Here is an 18,107-nt window from a genome sequence, read left to right on the forward strand (position 1 = left end):
TACATTATGCTTAAGCTACCTGAGGCTGTTTTGCAACCACACAATGCAATTGTTCTGTTTTCAAATTCAAAATTCCTCTGTCTTGTGAGTCCTTCTTTTTAACACCTTGTTTGATCTCTGTCTTTGGATTAAATCTCCACATTCACCATTTCACTCTTTTGAGCTAGTCTGTATCAAACACTGTTTTTTCTTTCAAGTCTTTCTCTCTCTCTCCCTCTTTTCCATCTCTGCTAACACCCTCATGTCTTGTCACTCATTCCTTTTGGCATTGCCAGTCTATTTAACTCTTAAAGTTCTCTGTTGCTTTCAGCTTCACCTTTCTTCGTGTTGACTGTATGTCCTTTAATTAAAAAAATCTTTTTTCTCTACTCTTTACTTCTGCACTTGCCTCTTCCATCGCACTGTCTTACCCTTTGTCACTAATCTTAGTGCCCCCCCCACACACACACACTAGCGACTTCTCGTCCTCTTTTTGTGAAACTGAGCATCATTTGAAGAACATCTTCCACTTTCTGTTCATGCTCTCATTTCTTAATTCTTCCTGCTTCTATTCTAAATGACTGTATTTTCCACCTTGATCAGTTCTTGTACTGTCATTTCTTCTCAAGCACTCTTTTCAGATTCTTTTCTCTGCCTCTTACTGTGCTGAGTATATTGCCATTTAAAAAAACAATAATAAAATGGACAATGTCCAGCAAGCTTTTTCCTCATCTCTTATCATTCCACACCATTCTCCCTTTCTTCCACCCCAGTTTCACCCTTTCTTTTTTCATCCCAATCTCTGATATCTCCATTTTGTTTGCTTATAATCCCTTGACCCAGGTCCTTGTCCCTCTTAGCTCTTCCATTCATTCACTACCTCGTCTTTAATGTTGGCTCCTTTCTGACTGATTACAACTGCACTGTTGTGTGTTTGTCCTGAAAAATGTTTTCTTTATTTCTTCTGCCTATAAAACCAGTGCCCAACTGGCCTTCCCCTTTGTCTCCAAATCCTGCATCAAGCTGCCTACTCTCACTACCTTATTTGTTGTTCTCCAACTTTTTCTCTGATACTTCCTTCTTTTCCATTCCAATGAAACTGCACTTGCCCAGATAACCTGATAATTTTCTAGCTAAGTGAGAGGGAAATTGCTCTGCTCTTACTATTCTTTGAACTCTTTGCTGCCTTCAGATGCAGTTGATCACTTTTTATCATTTTATCTATTTCTATACTCTCCTTGTTCTTGTCCTACTTCACTGATTTTTTTTTTAGTGTCATCTTCGTTGACTCCTCATCGTCTCCTTTTTATTTGCCGTCCTGAGGGATCTGTCCTCCGCTCCTTCCTTTTTAATCAGTCCGTACCTTAATTTTTATAAGTGATTATTAATAGATTAATTTGGAGTGAAATACTAAACTAAAAACATTCTTTGATATTTTTATCAGTAAACTAAGATAAATCGTAAATTCAAAAACTATAAACGTTTTTACCCTGAACACAAAATAATTCAGGATCATAGAAGCAACTTCTCTATTCCTGTTGGACGTAAAAACACACAGATGTTGGGAGAGTAAATAGTCTCAGGACAAACTGTTTTGTAAAACATCATGCTTGTGCATGCTAGGAAGCAGTTCAGGGAGGAGGAGGAATGACTTTTCATTTTAGTGTAGACCAACAACTTAAGATTCTTATAGGTTTTTTTCTGTCTCTCTTTTTTTTTTCTGAACTCCTCTGTCCCCGCAATGTTTTTCTTTTCCAGTTGCTTTTTTCCCCCTAGTGTTTTTTCTGTCCTTTCCTTTCCTCAAGTTTTTTTATTTTCAGTTGACATTTGCTCTTGTGTGTGTCAGATTATTCTCTTTGTTTTTCTGCAGCTTTCTCAGTGAGGTTTGGTCCCTTTCCTCTTAACTTCCACTCTTTGTGACTCCCCTCCCATGATCTACTCAGTTTCTCCTCTTAAATAGAACCTCCTCAAGCTTCCTCACCTCTCACTAGTGATACTGTTTTGGCAACTAGTGTAAAGCCAATTACTGGTTGTCTCCAAATCATTGGTTTTTAATACATGTCATCAGCTGTGTCTCTTGATGTGTTCCAGATCCTTTTCTAAAGTGAGTAACTGGTTTCTTTGGTAACCAGAGTAATGCTGCCAGCCCTCTGCCCTTCCTTTCCACTCCCTCCTTCCAGATGCAGTGAATTAAAAACAACAATAAAAGAAAACAAGAAAGAGCATGTGATGGTAGAAGTGGCTCTGCAGCATTACTCTGATTAATATAGAAGGCTTAATTGTCCATTTTATCATGGAGCATGTATGCATCAAGAGGCTATGCTAATGACATTTATTAAAACTAAAATCCGAGGCTGCTGTAAATTGGAAGAAGACCCACGGGATTAGATATTTCTTTTATCCGTTTTCTTATCCTTCCTGGTAGAACTATTTGCAGAAACCATTTTGTACCCATCTACAGCTTTCCATACACTCCCTTGTACACAACCCATACACAACCAAATAATAAAGTTACATTGTTTAATTTGGCAAGTGTTTCCCAAAAATACAAATTGTAAAGACGCACAGAAGTCTGTTTTTATTTAATGCACGTGTTAATGAGACTATGTGTTTATTAAGGGAAGACGATAGACCTTTTTATTTATCTCATGGAATACATAGTAATTTAAATTGGATTGAGGAAAAAGTAAGAAAAATGTATAGTAGCATACATACACTATATTGAAGTTAGATTTCAAAGGATTAGATTTTTATTAATAAATGTTAGTAAATGTCATTTTCACCATACACCCAGAAACACAAATAAAATTTCTATCAATAATTATCTACATTTACAGATAGGTAAATTAAGAAAAAAGCTGCTTATGAAGGTCGTAGAGTTTGATTTAAGGATATTTACTTTGTTTTGACATGTGATATTGATAATTTGTGTTTTAATGATTATAAAGTTTTAACTTATTTAATGACAATAGACATTGAGATTCAAAAATTGTCTGACCCCTCTATTGTCAGACCCGCTCCCATGATTTCCCACAGCTGTGAACATTTAAATCGATTAAAAATGGGGGTCAGGGGAAGTTTACAACACACAATTTTGCACAACAGTGAAAATTTAAGTAGATAATTGGAAAAAATGCTTAAAGAAAAATATTGATATTATCTGTTGAAATTATATTTTTTAAAAATTGGTTTCTGCGAAACATGATTGCAGCTGTCATTACCTTCTGTCCTATTGGATTAACATTGGTGTAGAGTGAAAAAGACAATTCTCCATCTACTGTACAATGTCTAAATCACAGTCAAAAACTTATGACAAAATCAAACTTGCAATAAGTAAATTATTTTGTTTATGATGCTTTTAAAAATCAGATTTGGTGTGCATTCAATATTTATAGGGGTAAACGTAAAAGCTTGCCTCTTTTGTCTTTATAGATGGATAGATAAAGTTTTGTCAGTATTTGCAGTATTCCTCATACTTCCTTGTAACGACTGTAGGAAATGGGGACTACTTTGGTAATGTAATTTAATTGTCTAAAATAATTGGCAAGTTTGCAAAGGTGACTGCTATAAATGTATTGTGCCAAATTCTGACACATTAGTGCCTGTTGATTTGAATAGGAGAGGCATGCATGCATCTGAGGGCAGATTTAGCCTAATTAGCTAGATATGATGCTTTGCCCTGCCTCATGCCAACACTGTGTGCTTTGTCTCTCTGATTATATTTTATGTATTAGTGCTTTTCAATGTCAGTTTTCCAATTAGTGAGAAATGTTAAAAAAGCTGGGGGGGGGGGGGAGTCCAAGATCTCACTTGGGGTTTTTAGATGTGACCATACTACAAATAATAAATATTACGTTTTTACCAGTTCAGTCTCTCTTTATACAACTTGAATGCTGTGTTCATAAGCAAGTATTCTCTGCCTTTGTAAAGGTAGATATGAAGCAGGCATGTTGAACTGTTTATTTCAGTATATCGCTATACTTACAAATCTACTGATGATTTAATTAGGGCATTAAATACAGTAATGTTTTTATTTAGATGCCTACATTTGAGTTTAAGTGCCTACCCGTAGACAGCAAAGTTAGGAAATTTGGGCACTGGTGTTTTAGAGAAGTGCCATAAGATCTAACTTTTCATCCATTCCAGAATTTTCATTAGAGATGACCAAAAGGACCTGGATTTAATATTTGAAACAGTAAAATTTTGAGGTTATAGTTCTCATTTGCATAACTACTTGTTTTTCCCACAACTGGATGATGGAATTGTTTTTGTCAGTTTTGTCCGTAAAGATGTTTGAGCATATGTACCCATTCACGTTTCCTCTTTTTTTGCGCATGTGCTATCATCACTTTGGAGCAAATTAATTGATGATATTTCAGTCAATGTTTTCCACTTCTGTGAATAGGTTTCACATTTTTCCTTATTAATAAATTGCAAAAAGTGTTGCTACAGTACTATCCTAAATTACCCTAGCTGAAATCACCCTAATTCCAGACAGGGGGGACCAAGGTGCTCTTGCTGGGGCTACCTGATGAGGATTACCGGGATCCTCGCAATTGAATCATGTCATGCCTTTGTATTTGGTTGTCTGACTGGTCACTTTAAGTAGCAGGGCTGGACTGTTGCCTCTTCTTTAAAGGAGTGTTGAGGGGATGCAGGGATTCATTTTATCTTCTGTTAACACCTACCATGAACCCTACCCATCCACATATTCACTGAAGTGGAAGGATTGGTTACTTGGGTGGGTTGTGTTAAGTTACTTGAAGTTCATATGCTACTTGTTTTTCCTGCTACTCTCAGGAAGTGATATTGTGGTCTGCAGAGTAATTGTTTTGTACTCACTTTAAATTTTGGGATATGACATAAGAAGGATGAGACTTGGGCATGAACTTAATGTGCGGGCGTAACTTCACATCAGGAATGATTTTGAGTTTGCATATATAAGTAAACTTAAAGGCCAGAAAGGACCATCATGATCCTCTAGTCTGACCTCATGCACATTGTAGGCCATAGATCCTCATCCACCCACCCACTCCTCCAATAGGCATATAACCTCTTGCTGAATAACTGAAGTTCAAGTTACAAAGACTCCAACATTTACTCTAGTTCAAAGCAGCAAATGAGCCATGCTACAGAGAAATAACCCACAGGGTCTCAGTCAGTCTGACTGGGGGGTTATTTCTCTGTAGCATGGCTCATTTGCTGAATTGTGTTAATAACTTTAAATTATTTTTTGTGGTTCAGTGTCACTTAAGCACATATTTGAGTGTACAATGGGGGTGATACATAGATGACGGTGGAATATAGGCCCATGTGCATCTCATTGCATATACATCTCTGCCTAACTGAAATACTTTCCAAAATTCATGTTTAGTGGGTAGGAAATTGAATAGTGCTTTCACATAACTTTAGTACTAGAGCTGTATAATGTGGGTCTCTCCTTTTTAAATTAGGAACAATTCAAGACAGGGACATGACAGCATACAACCTATACAGTATACCCTCCAATGGGTGCTTTTATTATTCCATTTATACACAGATGTAGCATTGAGGGAGTAAACTAATTCTGTCAAAGGGTGAATATGACCACGATTTGTTTTATGTTGCAGAATGTTTTTTTTTTACCCTTTCTTTATACCTACTACATCATATATCTCCAATAAATACTGGTGTGCAGTTTCCTAAGTAAATTGTTGAATGAAGGATATTGTGCCTCTGCTTTATTCTACCTGTTGCAGGTGACTGGGTTTTCATTTTTCCTTATATGTCATTGCTTAAATTCAGCTCTTTTGACATTTTCTTTCCTAGAGCATTGCCTGTTTACAATCCAATACTTCCATTAGCTTAAGGCCCAGCTAAGCAGATCCTGTTCTGTGTTAGTAAATGTCGTGCTTCTTGACAGATGTTTCAGTTAGAATCTGATGGATGTGACAACTACAGCATTAATGTTGCAGTGATGAGAAAGAATCCATATCTTGTCTGCTCTTGGGAGAATCAAAGTTCATCTCTCTTTCAGTGGATTAAAACAGTAGTTGCTTCCCACTGCAAGTTCCAAGTATGAATGTTTTGTTAAACGATAGATTAAAAACTATAGACACCTTAACTACCTTTTGGAAGTTACTTCCACAGTGTGTTGTGGAGTTCATCAAGTAAAATGTTTTCTGGTTTTTAAATAGACTTTCAGTGCCAACTAAAATTTACCATGCTGGAGGCACTTATTGGTATTTCTACAATACAAAAGGCCAACTTCTGTTCTTTGTTTTAACCATGCTACCTTGCTGGCTTTAATGGGTCTGCACAGTTGTAACTAATGGCAAAATTTGCTCCAGAAAATGTGATCTTGTCGTATCATGTGTAATTATCCCATGAGAAAGGACAGCCGTTCAGTTGTCTAAAAGTTCTTAAGCTATGATCCACAGTTCACTGGGGATCTGTGAAAGCTGGTTGGTCTTATGTTGCTGACTCTTCTCTTGTTGCCAGCTAACAGAAACAGGACAAGTGGATAGAGGAAATAAAGGATTGGTCTACACAGAGAAATTTACTGGTATAATTATACTGCTATAACTATAGTGGTAAAACTTCCTGTTTGGACACTCTTATTCTGGAATAAGAGCGTCCACATGAAGAGTTATACTGGTATAGCTCTAACAGTGCAATTATACCGATATAAATATGCCAGTAAATTTGCTCATGTAGACAAGTCCAAAAATGAAAAGCCGAAACATAGTGTGATAAACTTTTGGTTTACAAGGGCAAAATAATTATCAAACCAAAGGCATCAGAAGTATGCATATACTTTCCTACTATCACTTTTTCACTTAAGCAGTTACTGTAGTTGTTACAGGGGTGTTATATGATCATAAATGTAAAAAGATGATCCTTGTATCATGAATACAAGGAGAGAAGTCTGAGATGATCTCTCTATTTACATATGATTGATACTACAGGAAAATTTGAAAACCCTTATCCACCTCAAGATATTGCAGTAAGGGTCTGATTCAAAGCCCATTGAAGTAAGGGGCAAGCCTCCCATTGACTCCAATTGGAGGCAAATTGGATCCTAAATAACCAGCTGGCTGCGTATTTGTTATGATCACCTTCTCTGGTAGGCAAGAGCATTAAACCTTAGGTGGTGGTGAGTCTGCTGGGAGGATGGAGTTTGCTGAGAAGTGAAGAACACTTAGAGCGTTATAGTATGAGAAATATGATCATTAGGGAATATTTTATTAGATTCTTCATAATCCTCTTTCTCCACTTCTGTTCCCAGTAAAGGCCTATTCCTTGATGTAGCCATTGTAATGTACTGAATTAAAGAGAAATTATCAACAGCTTTTATTCTTTTTAATTTTGTGATTATGTTTCATTGCCTGTAGGACTGTTTTGGAATTTTACGAATAAAGTAAAATTCCAGAAGCAGTCAGCATTGATGTAACTGTTTCTACTGAAGTCAACAGTTAGGCCAAGCCCAATTAGATCAATGCTGAGCACTTCTGAAAATATCTTAATAATGCTGCCCTTCTCCATTTGGGAAATATTTCTTCTTCCCTTTGTCTAAAATAATTTAAACCTAGAATAACATGTTTGCATTCTTGATCACTTGCCATAAATAAGGTCAAATCATGTCAGTATTGCTTTGAGGTAAGATTTGCCTGTTAATTTGTGCTTCTACTGTTGACTATATGATGCTATTATAGAGCTAATATTAACAATGGCTGTCATGTTTTTTGTTTAATTTTTAAATATCTCTTGTTCTTAAATGAGTTTTGTTTGGGCCTACTAATATTTTGGCTTTTTATTTTTATTTTTTTAAGTGACAAGTGAAGTCAGAATGTTGACCATCATGGCAGTATTCTCAATGTTTATATGACAAATTCAGTTATATTTAGGAGATTAATTTTTTGCAAGGAGTTTTACCATTAAAAAAAGATTTCTGAAGTTGTTTATATTTGTCATACATACCGTGTGTGGAGTGTTGTCCTTTCTTCTTAATTATACTCTGCAGGTACTGATTACATGTACCCTTTGACTATATTCTTTGGCATCCACAACCCTAAACAAAGCTGCAGACACTAATTGCCTCTCTTTTCCTACCAAAAATCTGATGTGCTTTTGAATTAAATAAGTATTCCAGAGTTTTAATGGGGCTTCCCCATAATTGTAAAAGTGAGTTATTTCCTTTAGTGATACTGGAGATTAAGACCTGAATTAACAAACAAACAGAAAATCCAGCTACATGAGAGCCTGTTTAATATACATAGAGAGAAACAGTTTGAGCAACAGTTTTAATAGTTTCTACAGTTTAATAGTTTAATAGGGATCTAGGGGTTATAGTGGACCACAAGCTAAATATGAGTCAACAGTGTGATGCTGTTGCAAAAAAAAGCAAACATGATTCTGGGATGCATTAACAGGTGTGTTGTGAGCAAGACACGAGAAGTCATTCTTCCGCTCTACTCTGCTCTGGTTAGGCCTCAGCTGGAGTATTGTGTCCAGTTCTGGGCGCCGCATTTTAAAAAAGATGTGGAGAAATTGGAAAGGGTCCAAAGAAGAGCAACAAGAATGATTAAAGGTCTTGAGAACATGACCTATGAAGGAAGGCTGAAAGAACTGGGTTTGTTTAGTTTGGAAAAGAGAAGACTGAGAGGGGACATGATAGCAGTTTTCAGGTATCTAAAAGGGTGTCATAAGGAGGAGGGAGAAAACTTGTTCACCTTAGCCTCTAAGGATAGAACCAGAAACAATGGGTTTAAACTGCAGCAAGGGAGGTCTAGCTTGGACATCAGGAAAAAGTTCCTAACTGTCAGGGTGGTTAAACACTGGAACAAATTGCCTAGGGAGGTTGTGGAATCTCCGTCTCTGGAGATATTTAAGAGTAGGTTAGATAAATGTCTATTAGGGATGGTCTAGGCAGTATTTGGTCCTGCCATGTGGGCAGGGGACTGGACTCGATGACCTCTCGAGGTCCCTTCCAGTCCTATAATCTATGAATCTATGAATTAGTTCCTTTCCATGACAGTGTGAAGGACACAGCGATCTTATTTTAGTAACCGAGAAAAGGGTTGAATTTAAAAAGAAGCTCCATTAGTTCAGCAGTGTGAACATATAATCTTGGGTGTCATACTCATTTCATGATGAGGGCTGAGTTACCCATCTGGTCAGAGTCCATGGGCTGGGAGTGAAAAGCTCACAGGAAGGAGGCAAATATTACAGTCTTGTCCGATTACAGAATGAGCCTTTTTAGCTGGCAAAGTTGTGTGGCATTTAAAGACCAAAGCTTTACTAACCAAGTAAATGCATCAATGAAACCTCTCACTTACTGTCAGTTAATGTACCCACTCTTGTCCCCCACATGCTGTCCTTCCTGCCCTGCCCTGTCTACATACACCTTTCTGGGAAATTTCCCTACCTCCACTTTGGGAATCCTCCTCCCTTAACAACACTTTGAGTATTTATCCTTTGTCTTTGTTTTCCCCTCTTCCTCCCTTTTGGGGATTTGTCCCACTTTTCTTAACCTTCCCCCGGAGAGGGGGTCAGTTTAGAAGCAGCCTCTCCCTTCACCTGATCCCATGGTGCCTTGGGCAGTGGCGACAGCAGAGAGGAGGAAGATGAAAAGAAGCCTCCTCTGATCCTGGTAGCAGGATCAAGGGGGAGGAGGAGGTGGGGACTGCTGTTGGGGACTCATCAGAGATGGGGTGGGAGAAGCTGGAAAGGAGACTGTTCTGTGCCGTTGAGGCAGAGGCTGTACAAAAGGCCAATGCTAGGAAAGTGGAGGAGATGACTGAGGAGCCTGGACCCAATCAGGAGTGAGTTCCAGTCTCGGCTCCTCCCTCTATGGTAGTGGCTCCTCCTGGCTCTTTGCAGCAAAGAGGCAGCTGTGGGCTGAATCCCTTTATAAACTACAGAGGAAGCTTCAGATCGAAGATAAGGTTTTTGTACGTCAGGGTCAGATTAGACTTCAAGATTCTGATGCCCTGCTTATAAGTATTTGAGCAAATTTGGCACATTCCATCCAGTAGAGGGCAATTGTGTGCACGTGTATGAGCCACTATGGCATACTGGGGGTTGAACTCAGCCGCTAGTGTGGTGTGTTCTTGTTCAGGAACCAAACCAAATTCCTTTCTCAGTTATTCCCCATCCCTGTTTTAAATACATAAATTAAAGAAGTCGAGGGGAGAGTATAGACATATTGCACAACTTGGTCTGTCAGAAAGGGGTCACCAAATGATACCATATACACATCACAGAAAGTAAACATAGCTAATTATGTCTTCAGAAGAATGTCACAAGCAGAGTGACATGGAATCTACAGGTTCCAGATTTTATGAATATTTGAGATCCAAAGCCAGAATCCACTGAGTAAGGCTCAAAATTCCAAGTCTAGAAATTCTCCTCCTTATACCAGAGGCAGCAGTAGGTTATTAACATATTTATATTGAACACGATATTGCAGTAGCACTGAGAAGCCAATCAGATCACGGACCCACTGTGCTAAGGCCTTTACAAGCATATACTAAATGATAACACTGCTCTACAGCCAAAATGCTTCTGAAATAAATGTAGTCAAACTTTACTAATTCTGGGTCACTGAGAACGAAAATGATGCTTAAAATTGTTGATTGGCTTTAGTTTTCAAGATATGCTATTGGGTCAGTATATACGACCCTTGACTTGGGGATGGCGGAGGATAAGTGAGTTCTAAAGGGAAGGGATCTCAATTTAAACCAGAAATGACTAAAATACATCTTTGACTGGATCTGTGAATAAATCTATGACTGGGTTTGGACAGTACTTGCTTTTTAGGCAAAACAATGAATGATACAATCTGAAGGTGGTATTGCGTCATCCATGATATGAATTGCATCATGTTATTCCTAGAAGTCATGGATGATGCAATCATAACGAAGCTTACATCACTCTGTTGAACAAATTGCCCTATATCAGCTCTAGAAATCATACAGTGTTGTGCTCTTCTTTGTCAGTGTTTGATTTTTGCAAAGGGACACATTTCTGTTTAGCCAAAGTGAGCAGAGATGCCTCGTACTTGTGTGAACAGTGCAGATAGCAGAAGTTATGTTTGTGGTGAAGTGACTTTTGCATCACAAAAGCGCAGTATAACCACTATGGTTAAGAAAGCCTATCACCTTTATTTTGGCTGCAAAATTGGAGATCGGGACAAGAGGTGGGCCCCACACATTTGCTGCAACACTTGTGCAACAAATCTTCGCCAGTGGTTGAACAGGAAAAGGAAATCTATGCCTTTTGCAATGCCAATGATTTGGAGAGAGCCAACAGATCATACCAGCAATTGTTACTTCTGCATGGTGCCTCCAGTTGGGAAAGGTGTGTCAAAGAAGAAAAAGTGGACTGTGCATTATCCAAACATTCCATCAGCTATACGCCCAGTACCCCACGGAGAAGGACTGCCGGTTCCTGATGCACCGGAATCATTCTCACTTGAATCAGACGAGGAAGAGGATGAAACTTCTGGTCCTGAACCATCAATGTCACAGAACCCACATTTTCTCTCATCCTCCTCCTCTGAACCACACCTCATAACACAAGGTGAAGTGAATGACCTTGTCAGGGATTTGGAACTACCCAAGAGTAAGGCAGAGTTGTTGGGCTCCAGACAACAGCAGTGGAATCTCCTGGCAGGTGATGTTAGGGTTTCCATGTTCCGTGACCGTCAAAAGGATCTTGTCCATTCTTCTTCATGGAAGGTGATCTTGTAGCCTGCAACCAGATCGATGGTGTGATGGCAGCCCTCAACATCGTTCACGATCCAGATGAGTGGAGACTGTTCATTGATTCATCGAAGACGAGTCTTAAAGCTGTTTTACTGCATAATGGCAATGTTTTGCCATCAATTCCAGTTGGTCATGCAGTCCATATGAAGGAAACCTATGACAACATGAAACAACTTTTGAGGTGCATAAACTATGAGCAACATCAGTGGCAGCTTTGTGGCGATTTGAAGGTTGTTGCTGTCTTGCTTGGTCTGCAGACTGGATACACAAAGTATCGCTGTTTTCTCTGCGAATGGGATAGTCGTGCAAGAGATTCCCACTACATCAAGAAAGATTGGCCACCCCGACAGTCATTGGAGCCTGGGAGGAAAAGTCTTCAGCATCCACCACTTGTTGAATCAAGGAAGATTTTGTTACCACCCTTACACACCAAGCTGGGTCTGATGAAGAACTTTGTCAAGACCATTAACAAAACACAAGCAGCTTTCAAGTACCTCCGTGGAAAATTTCCAAGGTTAAGTGAAGCTAAGATAAAGGAAGGTGTCTTTGTTGGTCCTCAGATTTGTGAACTTCTTCGAGATGATGCATTTGACCATGCACTGCGTGGCAAGGAAAAGACGGCATGGAAAGCCTTCCAGTTAGTGGCAATAAATTTTCTCGGAAATAACAAGGCAGACAACTACAGGTTGTTGGTGGAAAACCTCCTCAAGGCATAGAAAAGCCTTGGTTGCAACATGTCACTAAAGATATATTTTTTGCACTCTCATCTAGTTTTTTTTCCACCGAACTGCGGAGCAGTGAGCGACGAGCACGGCGAGCGATTTCACCAGGACATTGCAACAATGAAGAAACGCTATCGGGGCAAATGGAGCCCATCAATGCTTGCAGACTATTGCTGGACAGTGACAAGAGATGCTCCATTTAATGAATACAAGAGACAAGCCAAGAAGCGCCGAGTAGACACTGAATAGGACTAAACTATGTACATAATAGTTTTTTGCCTTTTGTTTCATAATAAATTTTATTTATATAACCCTTTTGCTGATTTTTAAAGTGTTACATAAACAGGACAGGTGAAATATTATCATGTAAAGCAACCATAAACACATGAAAAGACCTAGGTTTACAATTTATGATTAAAACTCTACTATCTACACAATATACATAGACATAAAGTATAAAAACTTAAATATCTTAGAAACAATAGCCAATCAGTTGTTTTAATTCAGCACATCAAAATACATAATAAATAGCACATTTTATCTCTGAAGAAGACAACTTCTCAAAAATTGTAGACCAGTGTAATCTGTGTGCCAAAGAGCAAATACAATATACGTTTTTAAGTCAGAGTGATATGTAAAGCCCTTCATAAAGTTGACATTTGCCTTCACTGCAGTCCCAGACATTTTCCGTTCCTTTCCTCTGAAATGGAACTGGAATTTTGCCCTGTAAAACAGTTATGTAAATTTGCTACCTTCAGTTATCTGAATAATAGTACTTTGTAAACCATTTAGTAGGAAAATGGTCTTTATCTTTGAAACTGAGCTTTTTAGCACTAAACTTTAGAATAAGAGAGGAAGTCTACTGATGCTGCTGTCCGAATATAGAATAATAAATTGTTAAACAACTATTTTGTTTTTTCTCAGATGTTTATTCACTCTTTCTTTAATTCATGTTTCATATAACGTTACATTTTCCCCTTACATTGCCAATTCAATACTTTCACTAACAACTGGAAATAAAGACCTTTGCACTGACTTGCAGTTTCAGATACTAATATTTAAAACAACCGGATAGTAGAGTCTCATGTTAGAGGTGTTACAGTATAACTTGTACATACATACATTTATTACATCTTACCTATCCATGTCTTGCTGTATTTGTAAAACAGCATGCTTGATGCTACTGCAACTTAGTGGCAGTTTGCCATGCATTCTTAGTTTTTCTTGGAACATTTGGTTTAGGAAGTGGACTAATTAGTACATAAACATTGTGTAGCAGAAGAACTCCAATTAGCAATGTTTGGCCTGGCCTCAGTGATAAACAAAGTTAGATGCACGTCAGCGTTTGTCCTAACAGTTTATAAAATCCCTTTTGTGGTCCTAGGGGACAGCGCACACCAGATACATTAATTGTAATAGTCAAGTCAGGAGAAAAAGCTTATTGTGTCAAACTTAATAGGCTGTGCCTGAGACATTAGCAGGCTAGTTTTGAAGTTTTCTAGTAATCTTAATTATTCTGAAGTACTACGTACGTCTTTCCAAAGTGTGTCTCTCTCACCATTGTAAATGATTCTGCCGTTGTCTTATCTTGTATGAAAAAGTGACAAAAGACCAACAAAAGTTTTTCAAACTAGACTTAAGATTGTTAATATAAATGTTAATGTCATCACCATAATTGTTCATTGTTTTGATGGAGCCTAAAATTGTGCTAGATGCTTTACAGAGCAAGTAAAGGCAAGGTTCCTGCCCCAGGAAGGTTACAATCCTGATTTAGATATGACAAAATAAATTATAATAAACAGGGTTTACAAGAACATTACAAGGCTACTCTGTTTAGACATGTACCTCTCATGATCGTTCATGAAGGGAGGGATTATTGCTCATTTTTTGGCTTGGCAGAATTCAATTTTTATTTTTTTATAATTTTGACATAATTTCAATGTTTATTTTTAAGCATTTTTCTGATTTTTATTGGTTTAAATTTTCACAGTTGCACAAAATTATTGGCCTTATGCATTTTTCCCATTTTTATTTATTTGAATTTTTACAGTTGTGGGAAATTATGGGGGAGCCTGACAATAGGAGGGTCAGACAATAAATATTTAACGATGGTACACATTGTGATTCATAAAGGTAGAGCTTTATAACAGTTAAATCACACATTAACAACATTACATGTCAAAATATCCAAAGTCAATATCTGTAAAACAAACTCTAGCAAGATTTCAAGCAGCATTTTTCTTTCTTTAGCCTATCTGTAAATTTTGATTATCGGTGGCCTTTTTTTTTTTTTTGTCAAGGTTGTGTATGGTGAAACTGATGTTACCAATGTTTTCAGATAAAAATCGAATTCTTCCAAGCATGCTAATTTTTGTGTGGTTATGTTGTTGTTTTGTTTTTAAATGCATCAGTAACATGAGAAGGGGAAAACTGAATGTTGAAGTGTTACTTTCCTGGATTTTTAATGTTTAACAGCTAAACCAGATTTGTTAAACTCCTGGGCATGCTATAAAGCCCATTCTTTTTCTCTCTTTACTAAGGGTGTTGAGGAGTGTGTGAGCTGAGATAGGTATATTTAGGGCAGTCCTTTTGTTATAGGCACCAAGTGCAGTGGTTGAAAACTTGTAGTTGTAATTTAAAAAATTGTAATAGACAGTAAGTAATAATAAAGTAACATGGAAATTATACAAATGTGTAAAGGAATCTGAATAACCTTAACACTGCTTGTGGAGGGGATGCTTAAATTATCTGACTTTCCTCTGACAAAGCGTTATCTATGCATAGTTCATAGAGTGCCTTATTCTTAACTGCAGAGTAGTTGGGAAAATTCCTGTCTTGATGGTGATGGACAGGCCAATGTGGAGAAGGGGGGGCCACAGAACGCCTGATTCAGCTCCTTGTTTCAGGAGCACCCGACTCTGGTGTAAGTTACAGCAGGATGGGTCCTGGTCTAACGCATGCTACTGACTTGAGACTCCTTCCACCAGCAGAAGATTGGATGTAGTTCAGCTCAGCTTTGCCACATACTGACATGTCTTAGCTTCCCCTACTCAGGAGGAATAGTCTATTGGGAATCTCTAGATAATTTAAGGCCACTCTGCAGAAATCCAGCTCTAACTGCCAATCTGTGTATTGGAAAAAAACAGTGTAACAAAGGCAAGTATTGTCTCTCTGTTCACAATCTGCCTTATCCAAAGCTCACTAAAGTCAGTGGGAGTGATTACTGGAAGCTTTGGATCAGACTCACAGACTGCATGTGCTGCCATCCATGAGGTGATGTTAAGACAAAGAACTATCATATTGATGTATTAAAACCTCTCATAGTTAACAGATAAAATTTTGCCACTTAAATGGAAAGGACAAAGGTGAGTGTAATTATGAAATTCTAAATCACACTCCACTATCACAGATATGTATGTATAACACCATTTCTAAAACCAGTGTTCTAAGGTTAAAATTTTTGATAGCCAACTATAAAAGGTGCCTATAGCTGCAAATTTCTCCAAGCACATAGAAAAAGTCCTTGATCCAAAAATAAACATAAGAATTTTCTGTTGAAACAAAGTTGTTGCTGTGGTTGATGGGAAGTGATTGGTGCGTCTTGGGGGACAGTTTGTTATTCAGTGGCTTTAACTGTGTAGTTCTGCACTTTCTAACATTTGTTTTTCCTTTTTTGAAAGTTTTACTATAACCTAATTTTTTCTGAGTTACTAACGTTTTTTTTTTTTTACTGTTGAGTATTCTTTTATTGCTCCCCCATCTGCTACTGATGCTTCATATGTAATAACAGCCCTGATTCCAGTGTAATGAAATTTTGTGTCAGATAATTTCCTCAAGCATTTGATCAAATCTCCAAGTGAATATACCTCAGCCATATGGAATTTATTTCTTCTCTTAGAAGGATGTAAATTAGATTACATTTTAGATCACAACTTTATTAATTAGGAAATATTGGTCTCCTGCTTGCTAGAACTACTTCATATTACTTCAAAGCTACACCTGTGTACTCCTTAAATTCTTTTAATATGTCTTAGGAGCTCACAGGGAGACCCCATTGGGTTTAGCCACTGAGGATCTTGTAAGAACCTTATCATTGTAAGCTGAGGTTAAAAGGTCCATAGCAAATAACTCCAAATTTAAGCATCCTCATTTTCAAAATGTTCATTTTCACAGAGGACAGTTAAATAAAAAATAAACTGAGTTTATATTTAAGCTGTTTTTTAAGATATGCTTTCCGAGAAATACATTCTTTTTTCCTAAAAGAAAAGTTCAAAGCTTGTTATTGACTCCCACATCTTAAAAACACCATATTTGATTAATTTCAAAACTGGCCCAAATCTGTCACCGTACACAAGAGCGAATATCAGGTAGATTGGTTTATATATGAAAAAGTTGGAATTGCCAAAATTGGGCTTGTAGTGGAAAGCTGGGTTTTTAAACTGCTTGTCTTTTTAAAAGTCTGCCTGTTTCCCTCCATTCCTTAGACACTCTGTTGGGATTTTGAAACCAAACATTCCCTCTAATCCCTACCACACTTGCCAATTAAAAAGTACTTTCCCCAAGAGTTGTCACAAAATTTCTCTTCATTGCAGAAAGGCTGTTGCAACCTTAACAGTGGAAAGCTGCTTTGTTTCAATATTACTGGCATATATCTTTATACCAAAGTGAATCTGGCTTACTTGTATGTATTAGCTGGATACAAGCAATTGATAGAAAACATGTAATGGGCCATAACAATAACATAGAACCCATTGAAGTCTGTCTAGTTAGGCACCTATATAGCCCTCATCACTTAGCATTTGAGGGCCTCACAGTCACTAGTGGTTTTATCCTCTTAACACTCCTGTGAGGTAGCAAAGTGTTAATAGGGAACTGAGGCACAGGATAGATTAATTGACATGTCCAAAGTCATATAGGAAGCAGGTGATTGAACCAGAAATTGAACCCAGTTCTTTATCCAAATCCAGTGTCCCGTCTCCCAGACTATCCACCCTCACTTCTTTCCATTGACTTTTCAGTGGGCTTTGGAATAGACCTATAGGGGAAAAAACAGCAGCTCCCATCTTCTGCTATAGTCAAGAAACGCACGGGGCAGTTAACCATGTGCCAATAGGATGTTTGTGCTTCACTATTTCTGGTACAGCAATATGGCAGTTTAATTTATAGCAGTGTTTGGGCTGCTCTAGGTTGTCTGTTGCAAGCCGTTCCCAAGGGAACAGTATGACAGATGGATGGAGAAGCCCTTGCCATGGTACCTTCCCCCATGCACAGGCAGTGTAGGGTGATGAGTGACATAAATACCACAGTGCAGGATCTGTGCCACCAGAAGTTCCTCCTTCACTAGAGTAATGCTCCAAGGGCCAGGTATACCAGTTCTAGGATCATATTTTGCCAGCATGACAGTGTAAAGTTGCTATGCCATAACCCATAATCTCAGAAAATGGATTGGGGTCTTTCTTGTCAGTGAATATTCTAGATGTGCCTATTTGGAAAACAAGTGTATGGGTACACGCTATGAAAGAGCAAATCTATAAAAGTATGATTTTGTCAATTTATAGAGGCTAAAATTACTCCATTTGACGTTGCAGAATTCCAACTTAAAGGCGCCTGAAATTAATGGCATTGCCATAATTTTTTTGCTTCCTTAACAGGGATGGTT

The 18,107-nt window shown here is 37.9% G+C and overlaps 1 protein-coding gene across 5 annotated transcripts in view; it reads left to right on the plus strand.

The window, feature by feature from the left end:
• Positions 1–18,107, plus strand: part of SPATA5 (spermatogenesis associated 5) — a 290,334-nt gene that overhangs the window by 130,165 nt on the left and 142,062 nt on the right. The window lies entirely within an intron of this gene.

This window comes from Trachemys scripta, chromosome 5 (assembly GCF_013100865.1).
Source record: "Trachemys scripta elegans isolate TJP31775 chromosome 5, CAS_Tse_1.0, whole genome shotgun sequence".
Classification (NCBI taxonomy): domain Eukaryota; kingdom Metazoa; phylum Chordata; order Testudines; family Emydidae; genus Trachemys; species Trachemys scripta.